The sequence below is a fragment of the Lepidochelys kempii genome, chromosome 1 (assembly GCF_965140285.1).
Source record: "Lepidochelys kempii isolate rLepKem1 chromosome 1, rLepKem1.hap1, whole genome shotgun sequence".
Classification (NCBI taxonomy): Eukaryota; Metazoa; Chordata; order Testudines; family Cheloniidae; genus Lepidochelys; species Lepidochelys kempii.
In genome coordinates, this window is record NC_136380.1 from 14,447,373 (window position 1) to 14,473,718 (window position 26,346).

General features: G+C 45.6%; 1 protein-coding gene across 5 annotated transcripts in view; it reads left to right on the top strand.

The window, feature by feature from the left end:
- Positions 1-26,346, top strand: part of GDPD5 (glycerophosphodiester phosphodiesterase domain containing 5) — a 337,677-nt gene that overhangs the window by 182,718 nt on the left and 128,613 nt on the right. The window contains exon 2 of one of the 5 annotated variants that reach the window (XM_073334883.2): positions 4,779-4,880. The exons of the other annotated variants lie outside the window; for them this stretch is intronic. The gene's annotated coding sequence lies outside the window, so the exon portion shown is untranslated. The remainder of the gene's footprint in view (positions 1-4,778; positions 4,881-26,346) is intronic. 5 annotated transcript variants of the gene reach the window in all.

Below are 26,346 nucleotides of genomic sequence, written 5' to 3' on the forward strand. Positions count from 1 at the left end.
CCACTTCCCTAATTAGTCTTCGGTGTTGCTACTTCCCCTCCCCCTGACTCCAAATTATTTGGATCCTGTTTTACAAGAGCTGCAGGTCTGTTTTAATGATATTTACTTTCAAACATGAAGTGTCTGAGAAGCAAATCCCCTCTAAGTGCAGGACTGCACGTGTCTCCTGAGAAGAGCTCTCTTGCCCCGATTCCTACAAAGACACCTAGTGACTGATGAATGAATTAATCATTGAGTGCACTGGAGTCGAGAGAAAGCAATATCAGATATTGCCCTGAATCCTGTATGGGAAATTATTATTGCTACAATGCCAACAGTACATTAAGTGCTTTACAGATACGCAGGAAACAAGATACCTGCACTGAGATGCTTACGATTATAAATGAACAGCATGCAAACAGAGGATGTACCAATAAGCATGCTGACTGACCAACAGTTTAAGAAGTACTGTGCTCATTTCCCAAGTTTTGTTTGGATTTTTTTATCACTAACTTTATTTTTCCATGTAGGGAGGGTTAGAATTTAGAGGGTGTTTAGCAAAAAGTGTTTTTAAGGAGGGTCTTGAAAGAAGGGGGAGGTTGAGATTTTGGGAGGTTAGGGAAAAAGTTCCACAGTCATGGAACTAAATGGATGAAGAGCAAGAGAGGTTGTGGAAAGTGATAGTCCTTTTTTATCTTGCATGTACCATACTTTCTTAGAATAACTATCTCTTGCCGTGTACTTAGAGAATTCCTTTGGGAAGGTTGTTAAGCCAAGTGGAGACACGGCAAGAGGCTGGTATGTTTAGTCTCAACTATAGATTCCTAGATCTCATTAATAAGTAAAGTCAGTCTACGTCCGTGCTTGTAAAGGAGATGATTAGGAAAATTCAGGTGGAGCAGAGGAATTGTTGTTCCTTCAGTAGGTGGCGCTCTTCTTTCTCAGAAATGGAATTGGGAAAAATCCTGTCTTAGGGAATATGAAGGAGAGCAATGAAAACAAGTGAGAATTATTTAATGTGAAGATATTACTATTCTGCCTGCCTGTTTATCGGCCCCTGATCGTATGTGAAATTAGCAGATAAGATGTCTGTAGTGACTGTCAGAAAAGCTGGTGCATCCAAACTTCCTCTTTTGTGTTGCAGAGAGAGTGCTGGAAGGAATTACAGCATATGCTGGCATCCTCTTGGTGCTGTAGTGTGGGACTGTAGCATTTGAAGTGCATGTTAATTGTGAAACTCTTTGAAATAATGCGTTGGACTTCCCACATTGGAGAATATCAATGTGCATGAAATGACATCTTTGGACAGGAGATAAAGTAAGCAGAGCAAGAGGAGACTTTATTTTACCTAAAATTATTATATTAAACCTACATTTTTAAAATGCTATGATGTTGCTTAAAACGATCCTGGGTGCCAACAATGAGAATGTGCCATATCATTATTGTAGCTCCTGGAGGTGCAGTCAGGATCAAGGCCCATTTGTGCTAGGTGCTGTACAAATATGGAGCAAGAAACAATTCTTGTCCCAAAGGACCTGCAGTCTGATTTAAGGTAGGATGAAACAAGTGGGTGTAACAATGATTCTACAGCAATGGGGAAGGGAGGACGACCATAATGGTGGTAGGTAAATGTGGTTGCCATGTTACATTTGGCCTGTCCTTTGCAATATCATAGAAATCATAGAATATCAGGGTTGGAAGGGACCTCAGGAGGTCATCTAGTCCAACTCCCTGCTCAAAGCAGGACCAATCCCCAATTTTTGCCCCCGATCCCTAAATGGCCCCCTCAAGGATTGAGCTCACAACCCTGGGTTTAGCAGGCCAATGCTCAAACCACTGTCCTCTCACATCTCAACTCTTAGAACCTAGAAGTTAGTGTCTTCAAGGAAGCAGCACTGCAAAGCTTCTCAGCCTTATCATTCCCTTTAAGAGAAATACAAACTAATTGAGTTTATAGAACTCCTTTCACATGAGATCAGCACAAATGCCTTCCAATAACATACGGCGAACAGCTTCACACAATTATGATTAACCATATCTTTAAAAGACCAGACGTTACTTTAAGTAAGCCCAGATTCCAGCACAAATGCCATGTATTTAATGCCACTAATGGTCTTTGATTTAGAGTGAAAAGTGGATAAGAGGCTTGGTGTTTTCATGGACAATTCTACTTTCCCTGTTTGTTCTACTCTGTTCTCGGACGAGTATTCCAGCGCAAGGCCAGGGCCGAGGCAGTATTAGGAAGATTTCGGTGTCCATGTTGTTCTGTTCTGTGACTAAGAGAAGATTCTCTCTCCAGATCTATCGCTCTGGCCCCTTTCCCAAACGATAAATTCACTTTGAAAGGGAAGAGATCCCACAACAACAGTAACACACTCTCTATGGCCAACACTTTAAAACTAGCCGCCTTGTGTGCCCTAGACTGCACCAAGCTCTCTGACTTTCAGAGATGCTGAACTCCCATAAAAATCAGAAGAAGTCAACTGTGTGGTCTTTGGTTTTCAAAGACCATCAAAAGCATTAATGGCAAGGCTGGTAGACCAGTAGTAGGGGCGACTGATTTGTTGTCTGTAGTATCTATCGGTTGTTTAAAATACTGTGTGAATTGTGCATGTAATAGTCTACTCACCCACGTTGGCCTCACCCTCCCTCTCGCTGATAGATACATCTGCTTGTGGCATCTCATCTTAAATTAACCTGTAGTTTTTCTTTAGCAGGGTCCATCATACTATGGGCTTGTCTACGATACAGCTTAAGTTGGATGTAACATCTCTCAGCGGCATGTAAACACCCCGCCCTCCCCCGAGTGACCTAAGTTGCATTGATTTAAAGCAGTGACGACGCTGTGCTCTTTCAGTGACCTAGCTTCCGCCTCTCACTGAGGTGGAATTACGTCACCGAGAGAGCGCTCTCTCGTCGGCATAGCACGTCTTCACTGATGTAGCGCAGTAGTGAAGACAAAGCCCTGTGTAAGTGCAGTGCCTCGCACAATGGGGCTCTGACCCTCGCTGGAGCTGTTGGGCACTAGTGATGCAAATAAATAATTATGCCCTTTCGCACCAATGTCATTTTACGCAAATGTCTGAGGCTTTTAAAATATAGGGACAGAAGAGTATAATTATTGTAGCGATATGCACGTGAAGTCGTTTCTAGCTCTGGTTACTGGAGCTACTTCTAGAGCTGTTGCTCAAAATAATTATATTACAACCACCCCACCTCTTCCCATATGTGTATCTGAGGCATGTATCCCTGTTTGTTTAGGAGAGTGAGGCATCCCTTCAGGTCTAGGCATATGTTTGGAGAAAAATATACTAATGACAGACCCCAGGGTTCAGGGTACAGAGCTAGAAATGGGCAGTGCAGGAATTGAGGGGTCCCCTCCCACAGGAAGTTAGCTGAGAATTGATGTACTCATTGCATTCAAAAGGGGGAAAGCGTGCTATTCAGGAGTACCTCTGTGGGCCCCCAAGATAAGCCATCCTTGGCAAGGATGACTTTGCAAAACGGCTGTGCAAATTTACCATCTCAGGATCAAAAATTGTACTCCCACCCTTTGTCATGGTGATTCATAATGAAGGTCTGTGTGTAGGGGGAAGCAGAGTCATAGCGTATTTGCTTGTCAAACACAGATGTACTCATGAGGCAAGTGAGGAACTGGAATTTTTGCAAGGCTGATTTGACAGTAGCCAGAGGGTAGAAGGAACTTATAAGAGGGAGGAAAATCACCTTCACCAACTGCAGTGTGGTGATGGGAACTCCCGAGAGCCTGTTCTAAGAACGTTGGTGCGTGCTCTGTTCAGTATCCCAAGCTAGATAAACTACACCCTTCCTACTGCTTTCTTCAGAATAACACACCCGTTTTCTTATCAAAGCCCTTCCCCCTCAAAGAAACAACTGTTCCCAAACAGGGTTTGTGCTAAGTAATTTAGCACCTGGCTTACGAACCTCTTGGTGCTCTAAGACCCAGACATTTCTGGAGCCTGGCCAAAGAGCATGTGTGTCTGAAAGTTTACAGCTGCTAGGAAATGAGTGCTGTGACAAAGTTCCTCCTCTGCCCTGGTGGGTCCTGCGCTTATTGGCAGATTTGCTCGCCTCAGAGGTTCACGGCAGCCCTCAGTTTGGCCACTTTTGTGGCTCAAATCTACCATTCACTCAGTTAGCCTCATCACTGGCCAGCATGGGGAAAAGGAAGAACAGCAATCCTCGCAGTCTCTGCTGATCCACCTAGTGGATCGGGGAACAGGCCAGAGACCTTCCCCTCTGGTGGAACCCACAGTCCAGGTCAACTCTTCCAGTATCAAGCAGGGAGATGGAGGGATGGGGGGAATCTGGGCCCGCCCTCTACTCCAGGTTCCAGCCCAGGGCCCTGTGGATTGCAGCTGTCTACAGTGGCTCCTGTAACAGCTGCGTGACAGCTGGGCTACTTCCCCATGGCCTCCTCCCAACACCTTCTTTATTCTCACCGCAGGACCTTCCTCCTGATGATGCTTGTACTTCTCAGTCTTCCAGCAGTACGCCTTCTCACTCTCAGCTTCTTGCACCTCTTGCTCCCAGCTCCTCGCACGCACACCACAAACTGAAGTGAGCTCCTTTTTAAACCCAGGTGCCCTGATTAGCCTGCCTCTTAATTGATTCTAGCAGCTTCTTGATTGGCTGCAGGTGTTCTCATCAGCCTGTCTGCCTTAATTGTTTCCAGAAAGTTCCTGATTGTTCTGGAACATTCCCTGTTACCTTACCCAGGGAAAAGGGACCTACTTAACCTGGGGCTAATATATCTGTCTTCTATCACTTTCCTGTAGCCATCTGGCCTGACCCTGTCACAGTGCACGCAGTGAAATCCCTGCTGGGCAGCACATCATAAATGATTGACTGCTGGACCCAAGAAATCGCAAGCAGCCAAGGTGAGCTTGCCTAGCTTAGGGCAGGGTTGCATTCAAGATTCCTCTTCTACAATGAATAGCAAGTTTAAAAGGGAGGGAGGGGGGAGGGATAGCTCAGTGGTTTGAGCATTGACCTGCTAAACCCAGGGTTGTGAGTTCAATCCTTGAGGGGGCCATTTAGGGATCTGGGGCAAACACTGGGGACTGGTCCTGCTTTGAGCAGGGGGTTGGACTAGATGACCTCCTGAGGTCCCTTCCAACTCTGATATTCTATGATTCTGTGTGAATTTAGGGCTGGTGAAAGGTGCTTCCCTTTCTTGGAGCTTGCCCAGCTCTGGAGAGTGGGATTTATTGCAGGCCCATGTCGGGAGTCAATGCTGGGAGCCCTTGCTATGTTGTCGGCGTACCTCACTGCGATTAGAACAGCAGGGAGCCTGAAAGCCCTTGGGTCAAGCCAGGGTTCTCAGGGCTTCCAGTCCTAGTGCACTGACAGGGAGCCTGGGAGCCATGGATGAGCTTGGAAGCTGGGGTTTTCAGGTTTCCAGCTCTGCGGCGGAGATGCTGGAAGCCCAGGGTTCACTGACCCCGGGGCAGCCTGCATGGCTGGGCAGCCCCAGAGGTGCCAACCCTAGAAGCCCTCACTCAGGTGCCCATCAGCCCACCAGGTGAGCCTGCAGTAAACCAGATAGATTTCCAGTGGAACCGGGCCTGTGTTTTATTGGAAACTCCTTGAAACAACAATTGTTTTGTGGAAACACGTTTTGACAAATTGATATTTTCTGGCAAAAAGTTGGTTGGTCGGGAATGTTCCCAACCAGCTGTAAGTGTACAGAAGTGTGTGCTGAAAACGTGGCTGCTGTCGCCTTGGGGATGGACTGCTAGAGGATGAGCAGATGGCCCACCATACTATTTGTGAAACCAGGGCTTGGTCTAGGCTTAAAATTTTGCCGACGTAACTATGTTGACCGTAAGTGATTTAAGCTATACTCGCAAACCCTTAGTAGACACGTCCATAAGGTCATGTTTTGGCGTGAGTGAACACATGGGGAGGTCACAAGGAGCCTGTGTTCTGTTCAGCAGGGGGTTGGTATCAATCCAATGCTGCTGCTGGACATACTGGAGGGAGCTGTGTTGGACAGGGCTATATCCTCAGTCCTTCTGCACCAGCCAGCAAAGTGCACACAGTGTCCAGTCCCAGGATGGTGTAGCAGTCACATCCCCTGTGTCCCTGGGGGCATTGTGCCCTCCCTGAGGAGCATTTGATGGGACAGTGCAGCTCTGTATTGCTCCTACCTACCAATGCATGCAACTGTTGAGTCCTAAGAGGGTAGGTTTGCAGCATGGCTGTTTCCTCCTTCCTTATCCCTGCTCTATCCCTCATGACCTTCAATGAGATTTCTCCTCTCTGCAGTTTCTGTGGTGTGGGAGGGCACACATGACATGACGTGCCCTTGCTAGGAGATTATGGGCTGTGAATGGGATGCGCTGCACCTTCGAGATAACCTGATGTGGGAGGTTTAATCATACACCCTTTGGCTTTTAACGCTTTTCAGTCTTTCTGTGGTATGTGCTGTCTCTAATTTAGGCCATTTCCACTTGTTCCAAATATGATGGCAGCAGCTGTGTTCCCAGTTTCAGCTCTAGTGCGGGCAGGTTTTAGCCACTGGGCTGATCGTAGGATCATCCTGTGTAGTAAAACCTTTCTCTCTAAATACATGGCCCTGTGTGAGAATTCTTACATTTTTACTTCCTGAATTAGCATCTCATTGGCTTTGCTCCCTTGAATGTGGTACTATTTAAAGTAGTGTTGATTGACTATAATTACATGGGTTTTCACCTGTTGTACATTGTGCTCACAGCTAAATGTGTGGCCTAAATTTTCAAGTGGTGGTCCCTAAAGTTCGTCACCGAGGATGATAAATCTTTCAGAAGTACCCAAGTCTCATCTTCAAAAGTGACTTGGAGACACGAAGGAGCCAAAGTCCCCTTGACTTTTGATGAGGTTTAGGCTCCAAAGTGCTTGTCAGTTTTGACGTGGGACTTAGGCCTCTGAGTCAGTTATACGCTCTTGAGACCTTTAACCCTAAATTCTAAAATAGCACCCTGATTTTTTTCCCCCAGAGCTATGGACTACTGCAACTTCTGTTGTGTTGGGATTTTTGGCTGCTTCAGTGTGTCTGAAAATCAGGACACTATTTCTATGGGTTTAGTACCCAACATGTGAAAATGTTGGCCTAAATCTGTTCTCCGCTGTGTGTATTGTGGATACTACACCTCTACCCTGATATAATGCGGTCCTCGGGAGACACAAAATCTCACCGCGTTATAGGTGAGACCGTGTTATATCGAACTTGCTTTGGCCTGCCCGTTCCTTGTTCCCTGACCGCCCCCTCCAGAGACCCCCCATCCCTAATCACTCCCAGGACCCCACCCCCTACCCAAACCCCCTGCTCCCTGTCCCCTGACTGCTCTGACCACCCCCTGACAGGCACTCACCAGCAGCGGTGGGAAGCGGAACAACGCGGCCCCAGCCCGCTCCACTCTGCCACCTCCCAGCCGCGGTGCTCCACTTCCCGCCACTGGTGAGGGCAGGGAGGTTGGGGAAAGGACGCCCCCCCTTACTCACCTGTGGCAGGAAGCGGAGGGCTGTGGCTGGGAGCTGGTGGAGTAGAGCGGGCTGGGGCTGGGCTGCTCTGCTTCCCGCTGTTGGAGAGTGAGGGGAGGTTGGGGAAAGGACGCCCCCTTGTACTCACCTGCGGCGGGGAGCGGAGCGGCATGGCCCCAGCCCACTACGCTTTCCTTGCCCGGGCCCCAGCCGTGTCACTGGGGGCGGTGTTGGGGAAAGGTCCCGCACTCACCTGCGGCGGGAAGCGGAGTGCCACGGCTGGGAGCTGGCGGAGTGAAGTGGGCTGGGGCCGCGCTGCTCTGCTTCCGCCGCTGCCGGTGAGTGTGGGGGGGATCCCTTCCCCCAAGACCCCTCCTTCCCCCAAGACCACGGCTGGGGCTGGGGCGAGGGAAGCGAAGTGGGCTGCTCCCAGCCTCCCGCTAATCCCTTGGGCCACTCTGGGCCCCAAAAGTGCCCCCCTCCCACAGCTCCTGCCTCCCAGACCCGGGGGGTGGGAGGAAGAGAGCCCCTGACCGCCCCCGAGACCCTCTGCCCTTTTTCAACCCCTCGGCCCCGGCCTGGCACCCTTAACACGCAGTGTGTCGGAGCTTAACCGCGTTGTATGCGAACCCGCGTTCTATCGGGGCAGGGATGTTCTGAGAATTAATGAATGTTTGTAGTGCACATTGAATATGAAAAGAGCTAAGTGCAGAGTATTTTTTTATGCCCCTTTGCCAACTCTTCAGGGAGGAAGACATGAGACTTCAAAATGGCTTTAGAAAGCAAAGTTCATTGCAATGGATTGTGTAGATTTTAACTAATGTGGAACTGGCTGAAAACCTAACATTTAAATAGGTTTCATTTGGGTTCTCTTTTAAAAGTCAATTGCTCATCTCCAGTGACTAGGACAAATGGAGGGAAATATTGCCTGAAATGGCAGGGATTTTTGTTTTTCTTGCTCAGTTCACTCTTACAGGGATTGCAGAGGCCATTGTTCGAACAGGACTTATCCCCTCCAAGGGGGATAGCCTTTACAAACTGTCCTATGCTGGAAATCCATGCATCAGATTACAACCAAACTAAATGACACCTCGGTCAACTGGGGACAGGCAGATGAAGGACAGAGAGATAATTGGCGAGGTGCTAACATACTGCTCTTTCCACTTCACTGAGGGACCTAGGAAAAAGAGCTGCTAATCAGATCAGATTCTTATGCTTTTCATTAAAATACAGGGGCAAATCATGCTGTCTCAAGTCATGCCATGAACTTCCTTGGACCACTCCTTTTTATGGACTACTCAGATACCATGGTGATCACTGCAGTAGAAAACTCTAGATAGATTTGGGAGCAGCAAATGCAGGATCGGTCCCAAATGAAGTGTTAGATTATTTTAGCAGCATGTGTATGTTTAATCTAAGTGGAAAAGATAAAGTTGGTGTTTTCAAATTCTCTGGCAGTGAGGTTCTTGAAAGGAGTCACTCGTCTCCATCCACTGATTAAAGAGCCGGTTCCTTTGTTGGACCTTCATACTGTCTTAGCCACTCTTATGGGGCGTCTGTTCAAACAACTTCTTCAATCTCCCTTCTGTGTCAGAAAACTGCCTTCCTGTGGTGATAACAGCTGCAAGGAGGGTGTGAGAGTTGCAGGCTTTGATGGCGGAACCCCCTTACGCTCAATTTTCTGCACCCTAAGTTTTTATCTAAAGTGGTTTTCCAGTTTCACTTGAACCAACCTATATATTTTCCAATATTCTTCCCTAAGCTGCTATGACGGCTTCCCTGGGGTGCAGCCTGAAACTGGGGTGCCGCTGAGCCCTCTGTCTTACCAACCAAATTTGTTAGTCTCTAAGGTGCCACAAGTACTCCTTTTCTTTTTGTGAATACAGACTAACATGGCTGCTACTCTGAAACTTTGGAAAGAAAATCCTGCAGTCCTTGTTTAAATAGGCTCTGAGCCCCATCTCCTCCTTGTACTGCTTGTGAGTCACCTAAGTAGAATACACAGCTGCATCTACTCAAAGAAGAAAAACGGTTGCCTGTCTGTAACTAACTGTTCTTTGAGATGTGATGCAGATGTGTATTCCACATCCTCTGACCCCTTTGCGTCTGAGTCTGTTCTTCTGATGTTTGGTGCAAAGGAACTGATGGGGTCAGGATGGCACCAGCTTTATATGGCCAGGGGCAGGGCTAGTGATGCATACTAGGGTATTGCTAGGCCAAATTCTCTGGCTCCGGTGCGCTGACATGCACATACCTAAGTAGAATACACATCTCCGTCATATCTTGAAGAACAACAGTTAGAGGTAGGTAACTGTATTCCCTCAGATACTGTAATTAAGTAGAGCATTGGTTCTCGTCTTTTTCCATCAGCCCATGTCCAACAGGAAAAAGATTCTGGACCCCACCCTTTCTCCTAGGGAGAATGGTCGTGACCCTCTGGACTCTATTCATGACTCCCCTGTCAAATGGAGCAATCTTGTTATCAGACTCCCTGCTGCAGCATCTGTTTTTCGCTGAAGACTGCACATCTAAGTGAATAATCTGAAAGGCTGTAAAGCACTCAACAGAAACCTGAAGGGGAGAACTCAATTCTCATTGAATTGGTCAATGTGCAAAAGAGTGTATTCAAATAGCTACCGTATGTTCAAACAACAAAACCCTTGAATTACCACTAATGGTTCAGGTATGAGCCACCTACAGAGAAGAACCCAAAATGTAACTGAACCTAAAGTTAAGCACATGTAACTTTTAGGTAGCCACCGGTAGGGTGGGAGGGCAGCGTACAATCAAGAGTTCTTAAGGACAAAGTAACTACCTCGTTTTTTCCATTTTTAGAGCACTTTCAAAATATTGATCTTCCTGAACACCCCATGGGAAAGTGTAATAAATATTTGTATCTGCAATTTACAGGTGGGGAAGTCAAAACTAGAGCTGGGTGAAATTTATTCAGGTAAATAATTTATTTGCCAAAAAATGCAGTTTCAGTCAACCTGGAACAATTCATAAATTTGACCTGAAGCTTTTCAGGGGTGGCGGGGGAGGAAGGAGGGGTGTGTGTGTGAGAAGATTTAAATTCACATCTCCTTCCTCCCACCTCAGTACCTTTATCACCAAGCTACAGAATCCTATTCTCTCTCTCTAGTCTCCGTCCAGACCCAATGAATATTTAATATTTGTACTAAGTGGAACAGCTTCAAAAGGAGAGATTGAGAACACCCTAGCCTAGAGCCATGTGGTTAGGGCACTCACTTAGCAAGGGGAAAGACCTGAGTACAAATCCCTGCTCCAGAGTGGGGAATCAAACCTGGTCCCATGTCCCAGGCTAGTGCCCAACCAAGTGTTTAATTTGTAATGAGAGGTGCCAAGGCTCAGCCCTGGCACAAATTAAGCCCAACCAGTGGGCAAAAGTTTCACACACCTCACTGTGATGGGTTCCGCCTGGGGTGCCACCTGGAACTGGGGTACCACTGAGCCCTCTGACCCACCAACCTGGGCTCCCTCTCACACTGTGCTGCTGTGACAAGTTGCAAAGCCCTCCAAACTTGCACTTTGACCAGCATTCACACAGGTAGGGACACACCCAACTGCAGTCACATTCAGGCTCTCTAACCACCAGCCTCCTAGCCTAGGACCCCAGAGCAGAACCGTCCTGCCTGGTCAAATCTGGCCAGTATATGGTTTTAAAACCTGGTCTCTCTCTCCCTCAATGTGAAGAGGACCATGAACACTTATGTCCAGGGTTGTGAGCTCAATCCTTGAGGGGGCCATTTAGGGATCTGGGGCAAAAATTGGGGACTGGTCCTGCTTTGAGCAGGGGGTTGGACTAGATGACCTCCTGAGGTCCCTTCCAACCCTGATATTCTATGATTCTCACTTATGACCAAGCTGAGATTTGCCCCAGGCACCTTAGTCAAAGGCACGCTGGTTTGTATTAAAACATAAAATAAGTTTGTTTAACTACAAAAGGATAGCTTTTAAGTGATTATAAGTGATAGCAAACAGATCAAAGCAGATTACCTAGTTAATAAACAAAACACGCAAGCTAAGCTTAATACACTAGATAGGTAGGATATGAATTAGCAAGTTCTTACCCTGACTGATAAACAGACTGGCAGATTCTTAAGGCACAAGCTGCCTTGGCTTTTCAGCTTGGGTTTCCCAGGTTTTCATACACAGTCTCTGTAGCCTGGGACCATCACTTCCCCCCCGTTCAGTCTTTGTTCCTCTGGTGTTTCCAGATGTGGTGGTGTAGGGAGAGTGAGGTACCCCCATGATGTCATTTCCTCCCTTTTATATCTTCTTCCCACTTGCTGGAAAGCTCTTTTGCTGTGACTTGGGTCAGACAGTTCCCAGTGTGTAGCGCTATTGCTGAGAGGTTTCTGTTGTACACAGTTCTTGGGGTAATCATTAACATTGTTTGGCCTTTTTACTTTTGTACCTGAAAGGCTGCTTGTGGGTGTTTTCAACCTCAGGACATGTTTCAGTAACACATACATAGCCAAACTTCATAACTTCACATGCAATGATAGCACATACAATCCAACGAGATATTAATGTCCAGCTGATTAAGACTTTGAGTGATACCTCACAAGGCATATTTTGTATAACACATATCCTAATAACATGTCAGTGGTGAATATTGGGATGCCAGGGTGTTGCACACACACATGGTTTGCTGGCCCGAAATGGGCTCTTTCATCTTTTTGACAAATTCCATATAGTTTTAGAACTGAATACTTTTCTGGCAGAACCGAAAAATCAATTATTTTCCCAGCTGTAGTCAAGACAGAGAGAGGTTATGTGACTTGCTCAGGGCCTCAGGGTCTGTGCCAGATCCAGGATTAGAACTCTGGAAGTCTCACCTTCTGGTCTCCTATTCAGACCTTTAAAATATGTTGCCTTTAGTTGAATCAAATTCTGTTTCTGAGGCTGTTGCTTTAAAAAAATTAGTTATTTGTATTACAGAAGTGCCAAGAGGAATCAGTCAATAACTAGGACCCCTTTATGCTGTGGGTTTTATAGAAAGTCCTCGTGACTTCTATAAACCTCCCAGACTTCTATAAACCTCACTGGCTGTTTCTGCCTCCATAGCTGTCTTGTGGGCAGCCTCCTCTGCGTTAATTCCCAATCGTCTTAATTCCATCAGTCTTTTATGTTCATTTTCTTTCTCTTTTGCTTCCAGTCTAGCTAGCTCTAGTTTAGTAGCTGCTTCACTGGTAGTCATTTCCCTGCTTTTTTTGTGCTGGGCCACACCCCCTCTGCAGTTCACTGAAACTGGGATGCACTCAGCTAAGGGGCTTCTTAGTTAACGGAGACTTTCTTAGCACTCCGTGTTCAGCCTTTCTGGGCAATTTGCAACCTGTGCAGTTCTAGCTTGTTCTGATCTTCATTCTTACTTATTTTGCTTCCTTTTCTGTCCCTATTTCCCTTACCCAAAATAAGCAAACAGAAAATAACAAACCAGTAACCTCTTTCTCTGTTCTCCAGTCACCACACTTAAAACTCACTTAAAATCACTACCAGTATCTCAAAGCAGTCAGCTGTGCACAGATCCTGCTCGACTACGCCACTGTGATGGGTTGGGTCACAGAACCCCTCTGTTAGGATATAGATATTCAGGTCTCTCTGTAAAGGCCTATACTCTTAAGAATTTGGGTGTATTCTTATCACTTGGCTAGTTATAGAGGTATAAAAGAGAGAATTAAAATCACTGTCTGCTGGTGTAAGGTCCTTCTCTTACTGTGACAGTCTGAGGCCCCGTTCTTAGGCTAAGGCCTTTGGTTAAGCAACAGAGGCAGCCCTAAGCTGGGAAGCGAACAGTCACATCCTCACATTCCAAACTAGTCACATTGAAATAAAGTGCTATTGGGCTGTTCGACATTATCAGGACAGGATTGTATTCCTATCACCTCCAGAGAAAGGGAAGTGCCTAGAAGATGTAAAAGGAAACTTAGTTTGATAGCATCCTGTCTGGCAAGAACTCTCTTATCAAAAGCTGGGATGTGAAATCCTTATTTCTGTGTTGTTTTATCATTGTAGTCCCCATTTCCCTATTATTTGTCTGTATAATCTCTGTCTGGTTCTATGATTGTTCCTGTCTGCTGTATAATTTAATTTTGCTGGGTGTAAACTAGTTAAAGTGGTGGGATATAATTGGTTAAATAATCATGTTACAATATGTTAGGATTGGTTAGTTAAATTTCAGTAAAATGATTGGTTAAGGCATAGCTAAGCAGAACTCAAGTTTTACTATGTAGTCTGCAGTCAATCAGGAAGTGGATGTGTGTGTGGGGAGGGGGAAATGGGAACAGGGAATGGAGGTGCGGAAATTGGAATCATGTTTTGCTAAAGGAAGAAATGGGAACAGGGACACAGGTAAGCCTCTGTGGTGTCAGAGCTGGGAAGGGGGACACTAAGGAAGGAAACTGGAATCATGCTTGCTGGAAGTTCACCCCAATAAACACTGAATTGTTTGCACCTTTGGACTTCGGGTATTGTTGCTCTCTGTTCATGCGAGAAGGACCAGGGAAGTAAGTGGATGAAGGAATAAGCCCCCTAACACCTCCTTGGGGCTGCCAACTGGTGTGCCAAGACTTCTGCCCCTGCTTTGCCTGCCAGCTTAGGACTCCAGCACCCTGTCTTGTTGAGCCAGACCCACCAGTCTGCTCCAACGCAGACCCAGGATCTGAACCATGTGCCCCAAAGCTGCAGACTTAATTGAAAGCAGCTTAAGAAGTGTTCCTGTCTTTAACACTCAGATGCCCAACTCCCAATGGGGTCCAAACCCCAAATAAATCCGTTTTACCCTGTATAAAGCTTGTACAGGGTAAACTCATAAATTATTCACCCTCGAAACACTGATAGAGAGGTATGCACAGCTGTTTGCCCCCCCAGCTATTAATACATACTCTGGGTTAATTAATAAGTAAAAAATGATTTTATTAAATACAGAAGTTGGATTTAAGTGGTTCCAAGTAGTAACAGACAGAACAAAGTGAATTACCAAGCAAAATAAAATGGAACACGCAAGTCTATGTCTAAGAAAACTGAATACAGATAAAACCTCACCCAATAAGCTTCCTTTTACAGACTAGTCGCTTTCTAGTCTGGGTCCAGCAATCACTCACACCCCCTGTAGTTACTGTCCTTTGTTCCAGTCTCTTTCAGGTATCCTTGGGGATGGAGAGGCTCTCTCTTTAGCTAGCTGAAGACAAAATGGAGGGGTCTCCCACAGGCTTAAATAGACTTTCTCTTCTGGGTGAAGACCCCCTCCTCTCTCCTGTGCAAAGTCCAGCTCCAAGATGGAGTTTTGGAGTCATATGGGCAAGTCACATGTCCATGCTTGACTCAGTTTTTACAGGCAGCAGCCATTGCTTACCTGCTACCTTGATCGTCCTCAGGTAGACTTCTTATGTGGATTGGAGCCTTTCAAGATCCATTGTCCGTTAAGAAAAGGAGGACTTGTGGCACCTTAGAGACTAACCAATTTATTGGGCACTTAATTTGCGCGTTCCTTTCTCAAGAAGCTGACCAAATGCTTTACAAAGGCTACTTAAAAATCAAGCCAGTACACAGCCAATATTTATAACTTCGAATACAAAAATGATACATGCATGCAAATAGGATTAATAGATTCAGTAGATCATAACTTTTACAGAGATGTTACATGGCATACGTAGCATAAAACATATTCTAGTTATGTCTTATATACATTCATAAGCATATTTCCATAAAGCCTTATGGGGGGCGCCATCACGGTCCTCTCCCAGAAAGAGCTTGCAATTTAAATATGCAAAGACAAAAGTTGGAGGAAAGGAAATAGTATTTACTGGGGAAATTTTTAGAGCAAAATGTGGATTTGTATGGGAAAACTTCACAAAAAGCATTTGTATTGGCAAATATATCTTGGTTCATTGCTATGAACTGGATGAAATGCTTTTTGTGTTTCTTATGAGCCAGTGAAGAATGTTCTCTGAGCTTCGTAACTGATGTATCTACATCTTCGGCTTTGTTAAATAAATTTTCTGAGATCATAGCAACCGTCTTGAAATAGGATTATGGGTTATTTTTTATTGTCTTCCTGAGATTTTATCCAAGGACGTGGTTCTGTTACTAAGCTACGTTTATTGTATTAGGAGGCTAAATGCCCACAGTAAAAACTTGCAGAAATGATGTATGCACCTCTCAATTTAAAAAGTGGAAAATAAATATTAATAAATGTAAAGCTATAGTCAGACAAAAATTTAGAAGTGACTTTCGCATAGCTCAGAGAAAAGGAGATAAAATACATGAAAATGCACATGAATTTACTTGTTTTTAAGGAATGTGTCTTCTGTTAATGTGAGCTATCAGTGCTGTATGTGCAAAATTACAACTCTTTATCCTCCATGGAGTTTCTTGCGGTAAAATTCCAAGCTTTTGGCTTTGTTTCCTTTTAACAATGTGATATTTTTCTGAAATTTTAATGAGCATTTTAAGTTTTTATTTGCCATCTCTGAATATAGAGAGATTTTACTTTGTGAGCTAAGGGCTTGTCAGACAGCTTCAGAGCATCTTTTGTAGGCCTCAGAAATATTGGCGTTCTGGTTTGGAGAATTAGTCTCTTCCCTTTCTTGAGAACACATTCTTATGCACCCATATACCAGGGGATCTTATAAGGTAATGCAGTGGGCCAAACTCACTGGGCACTTCCATCAGGATTATGTATTATACCCATTCACATGGTATCTGAACAAAATAAGGATGCACACTGTAATAGACTTAAAGAAGTGATCTGCAAGGCTGCTTTTATAAATGACCGTGGGACTTATATAGGACAGACTCCATTGCTTCTGCAGGAGAAGTGATGTCTGAGCACTGGACTGGGAGCAAGGAACGGCCGAAGTCAGATCTAGGCTCCCTCTGTGACTTTGGGGAAGTGATTTAATCTTTGTTTCTTTATCCGTGTATATTACAGTATCTGCTTCCCAAAGCTGTTGTGAGGACTCAATGTTTATAAAGAGCTAGAAGATGAAAACGCCTGTGTAAGCATATGGTTGGCATTAGTGGTTTACAGGAGAGTAATGGCATATACCTGTGAGTCAGTCTTTCTGTTTTGTCCGTTTTATTCCATTTTATTTGTGTATTCTCTTCCCCTCCCAAATACTTGACTTTCCCCCTGAGAAACATTTGCGACATTTGCTGAAAATGGTTTATGGTTAAAGAGCAGAGTCTGTAAAACTGGAAGACACGACTAAATTCTCTCACTGCCCTGTCATGCAGATATTGTCCCAATTTTATAGATGGGCTAAACTGAAGCATGCTGTTGTGTCCCTGACCATCTTGGCTAATAGCCATTGATGGCCCCATCCTCCATGAACTTAGCTAGTTCTTTTTTCAGTGGCTAGGTCTGTTAATTTGTAAATGATTCAAGTGATGGGGCTGCTATTATGGAGCTCATTGTTTTGGGACTAATACAGTGTGTACTAATAGGGCCAGATTCTTAGGGGGTGTAACTCCATGTTTCTCTTTTGGCTTAATGGACCTGTACTGATTTACATCCACTGAGGATGTGGCCCCTGGTTTCAGCCAGTTTGAAAATCTTGGCTGATTCAAGCAGTATCCTGCATTACGTGTTTGAGATGTTTCCTGTACACTAGAATCTTTTAAAGTGCACATGTTGTAGACCCCATGCAAAGCTGACTAGGTAAAGCTGAAGTACTTGGCATATTAAGTGATTAAATAGTCTAGATGACAGAAAGAAGCTGCAGAAAATCATATTAAGCCAAAATATTTTTCCCCTGCTGTATGTATTTTTTTCGACATTACAGACCTCCTTCCATCTCAAACACTGTCCCAAATCACTGACCACCTATGACTAAACAGTTGTTTTGCTGCACACCCTGGCCACTCTGCATGTGATGGTGCTGGCATTGGAGGGGCTTGCACCAATGAAACAAGAGGGTCCCTCTTCAGCTAAAGGAGAAATCCCGGTACCTGTTAGCAATATAGGGCATATGACACAAGTGAGAAGGTCTGATTTCATCCAGTAGAAGATAGTGAAGTCTACACATTTCTTACCATGTTAAGCTATTGGACTGTAGTTCGTTAACATTGTGAGCCCTGATGCCAGGGGGGAGGGAGGGTGTTTAAGAATGCCACAGGACTTAAAAGTTCTGATGAGTTGAAGTGATCAAGTTATTGTGCACTTTTTCCATACTGATCACGCACCAGATAATGTTCAGTATAAACATTATCCTCTAGTCTCTGTGATAGTGCAGAAGAATAGCTAATATGTATTTCCAACATGCGCTTGTTGATTAACTTCCTTGGAAAATGACTTCAGGAGTCTAATGCATCCATCTTGCAATTCCCCAGATGCACATCAGTAGCTTAAAATGGCAATGATTTCTTTCTCCTGGAGCTTTGTATATTAATCAACTCCTTGTTGAAGGCAAAATACAGCATAGCAAGAAGTATGGTTTTACCACGGGAACAAAACTACCAAACTATTCTGAAGAAGTGTGCTCCCCAAATTACTGTCCACGTTAAAAGGTCCGCAGTGAATTGTTTAGTTTTTAATCTGTCTAATCAGGATAATGCGTCTTTATTTTCTAGACCAGTGTTTCTCAACGTTTTTGATACCTTACTGCCTTCCTAAACTGTGTCAGGGAGATTTCAGGGACTGGCATCAGTCCATGGACCGGTCATTGGGAAACACTGTTCTAGACCATGAGTCCAAATGTTGGTATGAACCCCAGATCCCAAGGAATTTTGGTAGACTCTTTACAGCTGTGCAAAACTGCTGCTGGATAAACAAGTCTCAGAAGTATTTGTTACTCAGAAAATAGGAACCCTGGGTAGAACTCGGTGTAAGTAGCTGCTGTGGGTATTAAACACGCTGGGCCGGATTTTCCTCTTATAGTCACGCAAACCCACCGACATCACTGGAGGTGCTCTGGTGTACCTCAGCAGAATTTGGCCTATTGTGTACCTTATGTTCAGTTTCCTCATCTTGAGTTCTTATCACTTTGCAGGGAAAGTGCCACCTCCCTCTCTCCCCAGTGTACTATTTTGTGTATACACACCCATTATAAAAGGGAGGTACTTCATGCCTACCTAAGACACCCATATGAATAAGAGTAGGGGACTGATGGGCTAAATCTCCTTTCTCACTTGTGCAATCTGAGTTATGTTAGGAATGGGGAGGCTTTTTTTCCTTGTTGCCAGTAGCTCTGCTGGCCAGTGGGGTCGTCCAGATTGAGACACCCCTTGTGGTTACCGAGCCTGGAGTTGGTATCACACTCCCCGTTTTCCTTTGTCTATTCTGCAAGCCCAACCAGTAGCTCTAAATTAGTTTGGGCTTTGGTCACAGCACCCTTGCAGGGTGCACCAGGATAAATGCAACTGTCACCCTAGGTCACTGCCACCATGGGGATCCAGTGTTAGTAATGATAGGTCAGTTTCCACCCTACTTTCGGTTTAACAATCCGTGCATGGGTTTTACTCATTAAACATTCATGCCTTTTTTCTGGTGGTTAAACCATTCTCAAAGCTAGATGGAAACTGGCTCAATTCTCTTACATTGTCTTCTCATGCCTCCGGTGTGCTGCTGTCCCTGACACGTACGGCCACAGCCAACATTCAGAAATGCCCCTTGTAATATAAAATGCTGTTGTATTTTAAAATAACAACAGCGTTTCACATGCTGAGTGTCCTTATAGAGCAATGTTGCTTTCTGCAGTCGAGCTTCCAGTGTCTACGGGAGCTCATTCTGAGCCAGGCTGTCGGGGGAAACAATAAAAGAGCCATCACTTGAATAATTTAAACAGGCTGGAGGAAACACCAAAGGGAATAATCCTGCACTTACAGGGTGTATAGTGGACCGCAGAGCATCCTAAAATCATTCAGCCTCTAATGTGTGCGTTATTCTAGGACATCTGTGCACGCTGTGGGGAGGGGAGGCACAAGCCCACCGCAATTTGCGGTTGCCAGCAGCGTCTGTGGGCCTTCAGGAGGGATTGCTTCATCCCTCTCGCTTTCTTGTCGTTGATTTTAAAAATAAAAATATGTAAAATCCACCATAAGGAATTGGAGTCAAAGCTTCCAACAAAAAGTAGGAATAACAGTTGAGCTTTTACATAGCACTTTATACCCAAATGACTGCCCAGGAATTGCTTTAACCTGCATTCATTGTACAAAGAGTCACAGCATGTAGAAGACCAAAAGGAAAGCGTGATTGCTGCCCCACAGAGCTCACGATCGGAATAGTGACGCACATCCGATCGACAGCAAAGCCGGGGAAGAAATAAAGGCCACTGGGCCTGATTCTTCGCTGCCCTGCATCTTGCACAGTCATGCTCTACCAGTGCCCAGTGTGTGTCAGGCACCACTGTTCTGAAGTGGTTACAGTTTTGCGCTCCTGGTGCACGATGAGTGTCCATGACTACACAAGGTGCAGAGCAGCAGAGAATCGGGCCTGCTTTATCGGGCTGAAACGACAGGAGAGCACTAGGGAAGCCTAATGTAAATACCCAAATTGGAATTAGCCTGAGGTTCCAGGGCTAACCTCTATTTCTCTGTGAAAAGTGCCGTGAGACTTCTAATTCCCATCCGTGGTCAGCACCTCTTCTGCTAGCCATTACCTCCATGCTACCTGCGCTGCTGAGCAATAACAATTGTGGTGATTGAATGAAATGACATCATAGAATCGTAGAATCTCAGGGTTGGAAGGGACCTCAGGAGGTCATCTAGTCCAACCCCCTGCTCAAAGCAGGACCGATCCCCAACTAAATCATCCCAGCCAGGGCTGTGTCAAGCCTGACCTTAAAAACTTCTAGGGAAGGAGATTCCACCCCCTCCCTAGGTAACGCATTCCAGTGTTTTACCACCCTCCTCGTGAAAAAGTTTTTCCTAATATCCAACCTAAATCTCCCCCACTGCAACTTGAGACCATTACTCCTTGTTCTGTTATCTGCTACCACTGAGAACAGTCTAGAGCCGTCCTCTTTGGAACCCCCTTTCAGGTAGTTGAAAGGAGCTATCAAATCCCGCCTCATTCTTCTCTTCTGAAGACTAAACATCCCCAGTTCCCTCAGCCTCTCCTCATCAGTCATGTCTTCCAGTCCCCTAATCATTTTTGTTGCCCTCCAGCATTTTTGTTTTCAGTAGAAGCTGAAGAGCTGAAAACTTGGCCCCAACATGGTGTGTTCGAAGACTGGGCTGGGGCATTGGGGCAATATTGACTCTGAGGGAAGACTATTAATGGCATGGCTGCACCTGGGGGCAGTTAAGTCATGAATATCCTTGTCCGATCGAGACAATCTCTGCTTCAGGATGACAAGGGAGAAGAACGCGTAGAAAGCCAGGACACTCTTGGAGACTGGAGCAAAGACTTACCTTACTTTGTGTGGATCTCCTTTGCTGTGGCTCTTCCCAAACAGGATGATCTTTAGGAGAGATGTGAATGAGGATGGGGTGGAGGGGAGGGACCATAGCACCTGGGAATCGTGAGGTTGTTCTGTCCCTAAAGGGCAGTCCAGAATAAAAGACGCAGATGGAAGTGGAAGACGATGACAAAGCATGAAGAGAGAGCGTGGTAGTGCGAGGTAGGGTGAGGGTGGATGTGCTCAGAATTGAGATCTGAGATGTAGCCTGGGGAAGAGTTATGCAAAGCTTTGAAAAGCAGGGAAGGAGTTGAAACTGGATACATAGCTCAAGGCCAGATCATTAGGGCAGTTCCAAGAGGGAGCAGTAATGTAGTCTGATTGGGCAAGGGATGTAACTTTGGGTGTGTGTGTTGGGGAGTTTGGAGATGCTGTGATACTTGCATGCCTGCTCCAGGTGGACTTGCCTTTTCACACTGTGTAGTTTGTGCAGCCTCTCACTGAGGAGGAAAAATCTGCCTTTAAAACTTACTTCCAAGAGGCAATTTGCACTGTCCCTAATTAGACCATATTTTAGATGTTTGCACCATCTTGAGTTGTTTCTTAAAGATCAAAATATCTATCATAGTCTGAATAGAGTGAGCGAAGCAATCACACCTCTGATAGCTGCGTAATCAGCAAACCCAGACGCCAACTTCTTGATGATCTGCAGAAGGTCCCTTTGTCATGTAATAAGAAACAAATTTCAAAGTAGCTCTTTAATCTTCATCTGACAACTTATGCTCTGGATCCAGGTGCACTGCCTTATTTAGGATAGAGTGTTCTCACCAGAGGAAAGTATCTGAACTGTGTCCACTCCTTGCTTATAAATGCTCACATTGATTTCACCTCTGCACGTCTTTTTACAGCTTGAAGATTCCATTAAAAAGGAAATTCCTAATGCAACTTTGTCTGTGGATGACATTTTCCATGGCTACGGAGCAGTTGTGGCATAGCCTAAAGGAATCTGCAGCCCTGCAGGAATTGTGAACTGCTAGTTGCTAATCCTTGCTGTCCCATTGTCTGTGATCTGTCTGTGATCTTGGACAGGTCACTTATCTCTCTGAGCCTCAGTATTCCCCCCTGTAATGGGGACAATACTGACCTGCCTCTAGGTTTTTGTGGGTCTTAGAGTTCCAAACATCTATGGCTTCTGAGGATGTAACATCCTAGTGCCAAGTATTACGTAGAGTTGTCAAAATGAGATGAAAATGTTTCAGGCCAGTGAAGGCTGTTAAGATTCATGGCAAATTGGAGAACTGAAACACTCTAACTTATTGGCCAGGGTAAAACTAGTGTAAAACAAAACCTGTAAAGGCACAAGTGGTCTGTCGTTAGCTATTAGTAGCTGCTGAACTCTCTCTTTTTTTAACAGCTTGCCTAAGAAATGAGATGTACAGCAATATACCAGAATCTATGCTGCAGAGACAGAAAGCTGTGTTGAGTTACTTCTTTATTTAATTTTCTGCTGCTGACTTAGTTTTTCAAGCTGGATACTCAGCCCAGATCTCAGACTGATAGCCAGTGTCTAAACTACTGGAAAATACAGCACAGCATTGTAATTATTGCTAGTTTTTTTTTATGGCATACATTGCAGTGCATTGTAGATAGAAATCAGCCTAACATGGAAATGTTTGATCCTTTCTCCCATCTGACTTTGTGTGAGGAGGGACAGCATCCACCACAAGACACCAGTGTGTGCAATATTCAAGTTGACTGACTTCAGGTCAGCTGTCTGTACAATTCCATCTGCACTTGGATAGTTACAGAATTCAGCGACTTAGACAGAAACAGTCCCTGTGCTTTATTGAGCTGTTTCTGTCACTTTGCATTGACAGTTCTGGCATTGTGGGGACATACATTTTCAATATGAACCGCAGTCCGTTTTCGTGGCTCTGGCTGTCAATATATCAACTTTGGTGGCTGTACGTGGCTTATTATTTTAATCCTCTGACACCCCCCTCTTCCCCCCCCCCCACAGGACATATTTATGGCATGAACTTGATTCTCTGGGGTGAGCTCAGAATGGACACACTGTCTTGAAGTGTATCACATTCACATCTGTATATGGTGTGCAGAAGATCAGATTTGCTAATAGCAAGTGCAGGTGTACCTTCTGTTGGGGCTCTTATTAATCACTGTGGCTAGATTGTTACTTGGATTACCTGCCCATGGAAAGGAGTAAGAACCGTTCTCCCACAGAGCAAGAGGGTGGGGAATGGGTGGGACCTAGGTGCCATTCCCCGCACTCATTGAGCGGGCACGGGGGCCATCATAAATTGCTGTTGGCTTAGAGTAGCAGCAACAATTGCCTACCCTTTTGCCCACCTCTAGAACAAAGAGGAAATTGGGAAGAAATTGTGACTCAGGTGTGTCTCTCTGAATGACAGGGCTTCCTGGCGGCGGGGGGGTGGTGGGGTGGTATGGTTTATGCAGCACCTCCTGCTCCAGTTGGCATCTAAAGACACCATCTAGCTCTGTGCATGTAAAGGTTCCTCTTTGTTGAACAGTGTTTGTCCTAGTTACGACCCTAAACGAGCCATATGGTTCTTTTAATTCCAAATAACTGCTTTGGAATGACTCTCCCTCCCACCTTCACCAGCTGTTACCCCCTCCCCTCCCCTTTTGACATTTGCCCATCACAGTATTAGGCATCTGGTTTATCTACCAGCCAGAATTGTCCATATCTCAAGTTCAGGGGTACTACTGGGTTGAGAAATGAGACTGTAAATTGCATGAAAACCCGTTTCAGAGTAGCAGCCGTGTTAGTCAGTATTCGCAAAAAGAAAAGGAGGACTTGTGGCACCTTAGAGACTAACAAATTTATTTGAGCATAAGCATAAGCTGTCCACTGAATGCATCCGATGAAGTGAGCTGTAGCTCATGAAAGCTTATGCTCAAATAAATTTGTTAGTGTCTAAGGTGGCACAAGTCCTCCTTTTTGCCTGAAAACAGGCTCTGATGCGAGATTTCCAGTCTGTTGCGGAAAAGTAGAAAGACTAACGCTTTTGTAGGGCACGTTCCTGAAACCAGCTAGAGCTGAGATAAAACAAAGAGTGAACTCTGGTTGCTTGCCTCTTCTCAGTCAGAATTTTGTTGAACCCCCAGAAAAGGTTCTGGTTGGGTTAGCTTCTTAAAACAAAGAACGGAAAATCAAGGGGTTTGGACAGTGCTCACAGGAAACCTTTAAATACGCTAAAGATCTGTATTGCAATAACACTGTCCATCTGAGGATCTTGTAGCACTTTAATAAAGGCTCTTTTTGCCCCTCTGAGATAGATAATTATCCCCATTTTTGCAGACTGGGCAACTGGGTCACAGAGTCAATGCCTTGCCCAAGACCCTTAGGAATGGCACCCAAGTCTAACTCTCAGTTGTGTGCCTTAAACATAATTCCTCCCTTCCCAGCAAACTGTCCCAGCATACACTGAGCAAAGCCAGACTTCTTCTGTGGCTGTCTCTAGTGGCACCCAGAGGGCATTACTGTGGAGGATACTCAACACAGCTTTTTTTTTTCCAGTGAAAACACAAATACTGTGGTCTTCCCAACTATAACAGGATGAAGCTAGACTGTCCCTTGACGTTTCTTTATCTGTCACTGCAGCACATCGTCTCAATCTTGCTAAGCTCCCTGTTTACTTCATTCTTCACAGAGCGTTTGCCACTGATAAATATTTGATGGAATGAAAAGAAGGATAGGTTCATTCCTGCAGCAGCAATGGGAATGATTTATATACTGCTCATCACAAACTCCGACTGTGTAGACGAGAGCTGATGAGTTAAGCAGAGATTGGCATGGGCTGGTGTTGTACAACACTCCAGAGATGCACACTCAGGAGTCGGTGCCTTTCATTGATTGGAAAAGTGATCTCTACTGCGGGGAAGGGTGACTAACTTTTCAAAAGGCAAAAGCAGGACACATGCAGGAGCTTCGCCCCCTGCTCCTCCTCTTTCTCCCGAGGCCCCGCTTTATCCAGGCTGGAAGCCAGAGCTGGGCTAAGGCAAGAGCCACCCAGGGAGCCTGGGCTGCAGTGGGGAGCCCTGGACCCTTCATCAGCCCCTGGGCAAGGTGCCAGGGTGCCTGAAAGAAGCTCCTGGCCTGCGCCCCTGCCTCCTGGGGTGCATCACCCAGGATAGTTGGAGGGTCTGGGGCTCCCCACTGCCCAGCTCCAGCTTTTGGCCTGGCTAGTGGGTGGGGACTCAGGGGAGAAGATGAACAGGGGGCAGGGCCTCGTGGCGAGGGAGGGCTAAGGCCAACTTCAGCCCCTGCTCTTCTCCTCCTCCTCCCCCCCCCTCTCCCCCGGGGAAGAGGCTGGTGCCACCCCTGAGCCTTGGGCATTCGCAGAGCAGCACCACAGGGAATCCAGGACAAATGCTGTCCCGGACTCGTTCGGACTGGGACTTGAACTCTCCACTTCGGACCAGGTGGCCACCATACAGAGGTGGGGGGAAGGACAAAAACCAGCCTGATGCTGCTCGAGCTGTGTGTAAGCAAGTAACAGGCTTATTTGTCTTGGTAATAGGTACTGAAAGGAAATAGCTGCATGGGGAACTGGCGGACTTCCTCCAGTCAAGTGTAGGCAAAGTGGTTACGTAACTGGACTTTGGAATGCCAGAGTTGTAAACATCAAAGAAAATGGCTTATCACAGCTGCAGCACAAGAGTTGTGTGTGCTGCTGGAAAGCGGTTAGGAGTACTTGGTCAGGTGGGATCTTTAGCTTCTCTGTTGAGACTACAATAAAGGGTATTAATTAGGGCCAACATTACGTTTGCTTTTTGTGATATGGAGGTTGGGCCAGCTGGTATTACACTAAGACAGGAAACTCATGTGGCATACTGTGGGCCATCAAATAATGAGCAGTTGTAACTACCGTTCTTCACGACCGACCTGAGCTGGATTCAAACTAGCAAACCAGTAGTGACCAGCTTCGTTTCCCAGGCATTGCCAGTCAACCCACAGCACCTGCTTCTCAACACTGTGCCCCAGCAAAAGCCTCTTTTTAACTTGCTGTAGCACATTATACTTCAGGACTGATCAAAAAGGGGGAAAATCCAAGTAGAACACAGATTACTTCGGCAATGTCTACACTACAGCTTTTGCAAACTCAAGTTATGTCAGCATAAAGCCATCGCAGTTAATGTATCACTTATATGTGTGCATACTTGGCTCCTTGCATTGGCGCTGCGCGTACTGACCGGGAGTGCTTGTGTCAATGCAGTGTGGTGCACCATGGGTAGGTATGCCAACATGCAACTCACCAGCGTCCAGTGCACTCTCTTTCACTCGCATCAGTTTGGGCTGGTTAGGGAAGGTGCTTGATGCTCGCATCTTTTTAAAAACACAGGACTATTCAGAAAGTCCCTGCTGGTAACTTTGTTTCACAACTGGCAGATTACCATTGGTGATATTGAAACGCCAGTAGTGACTGGGTCAACCTACTCCTCGCTCCCTAGCTCATGAAGTAAGACACCAGCCACC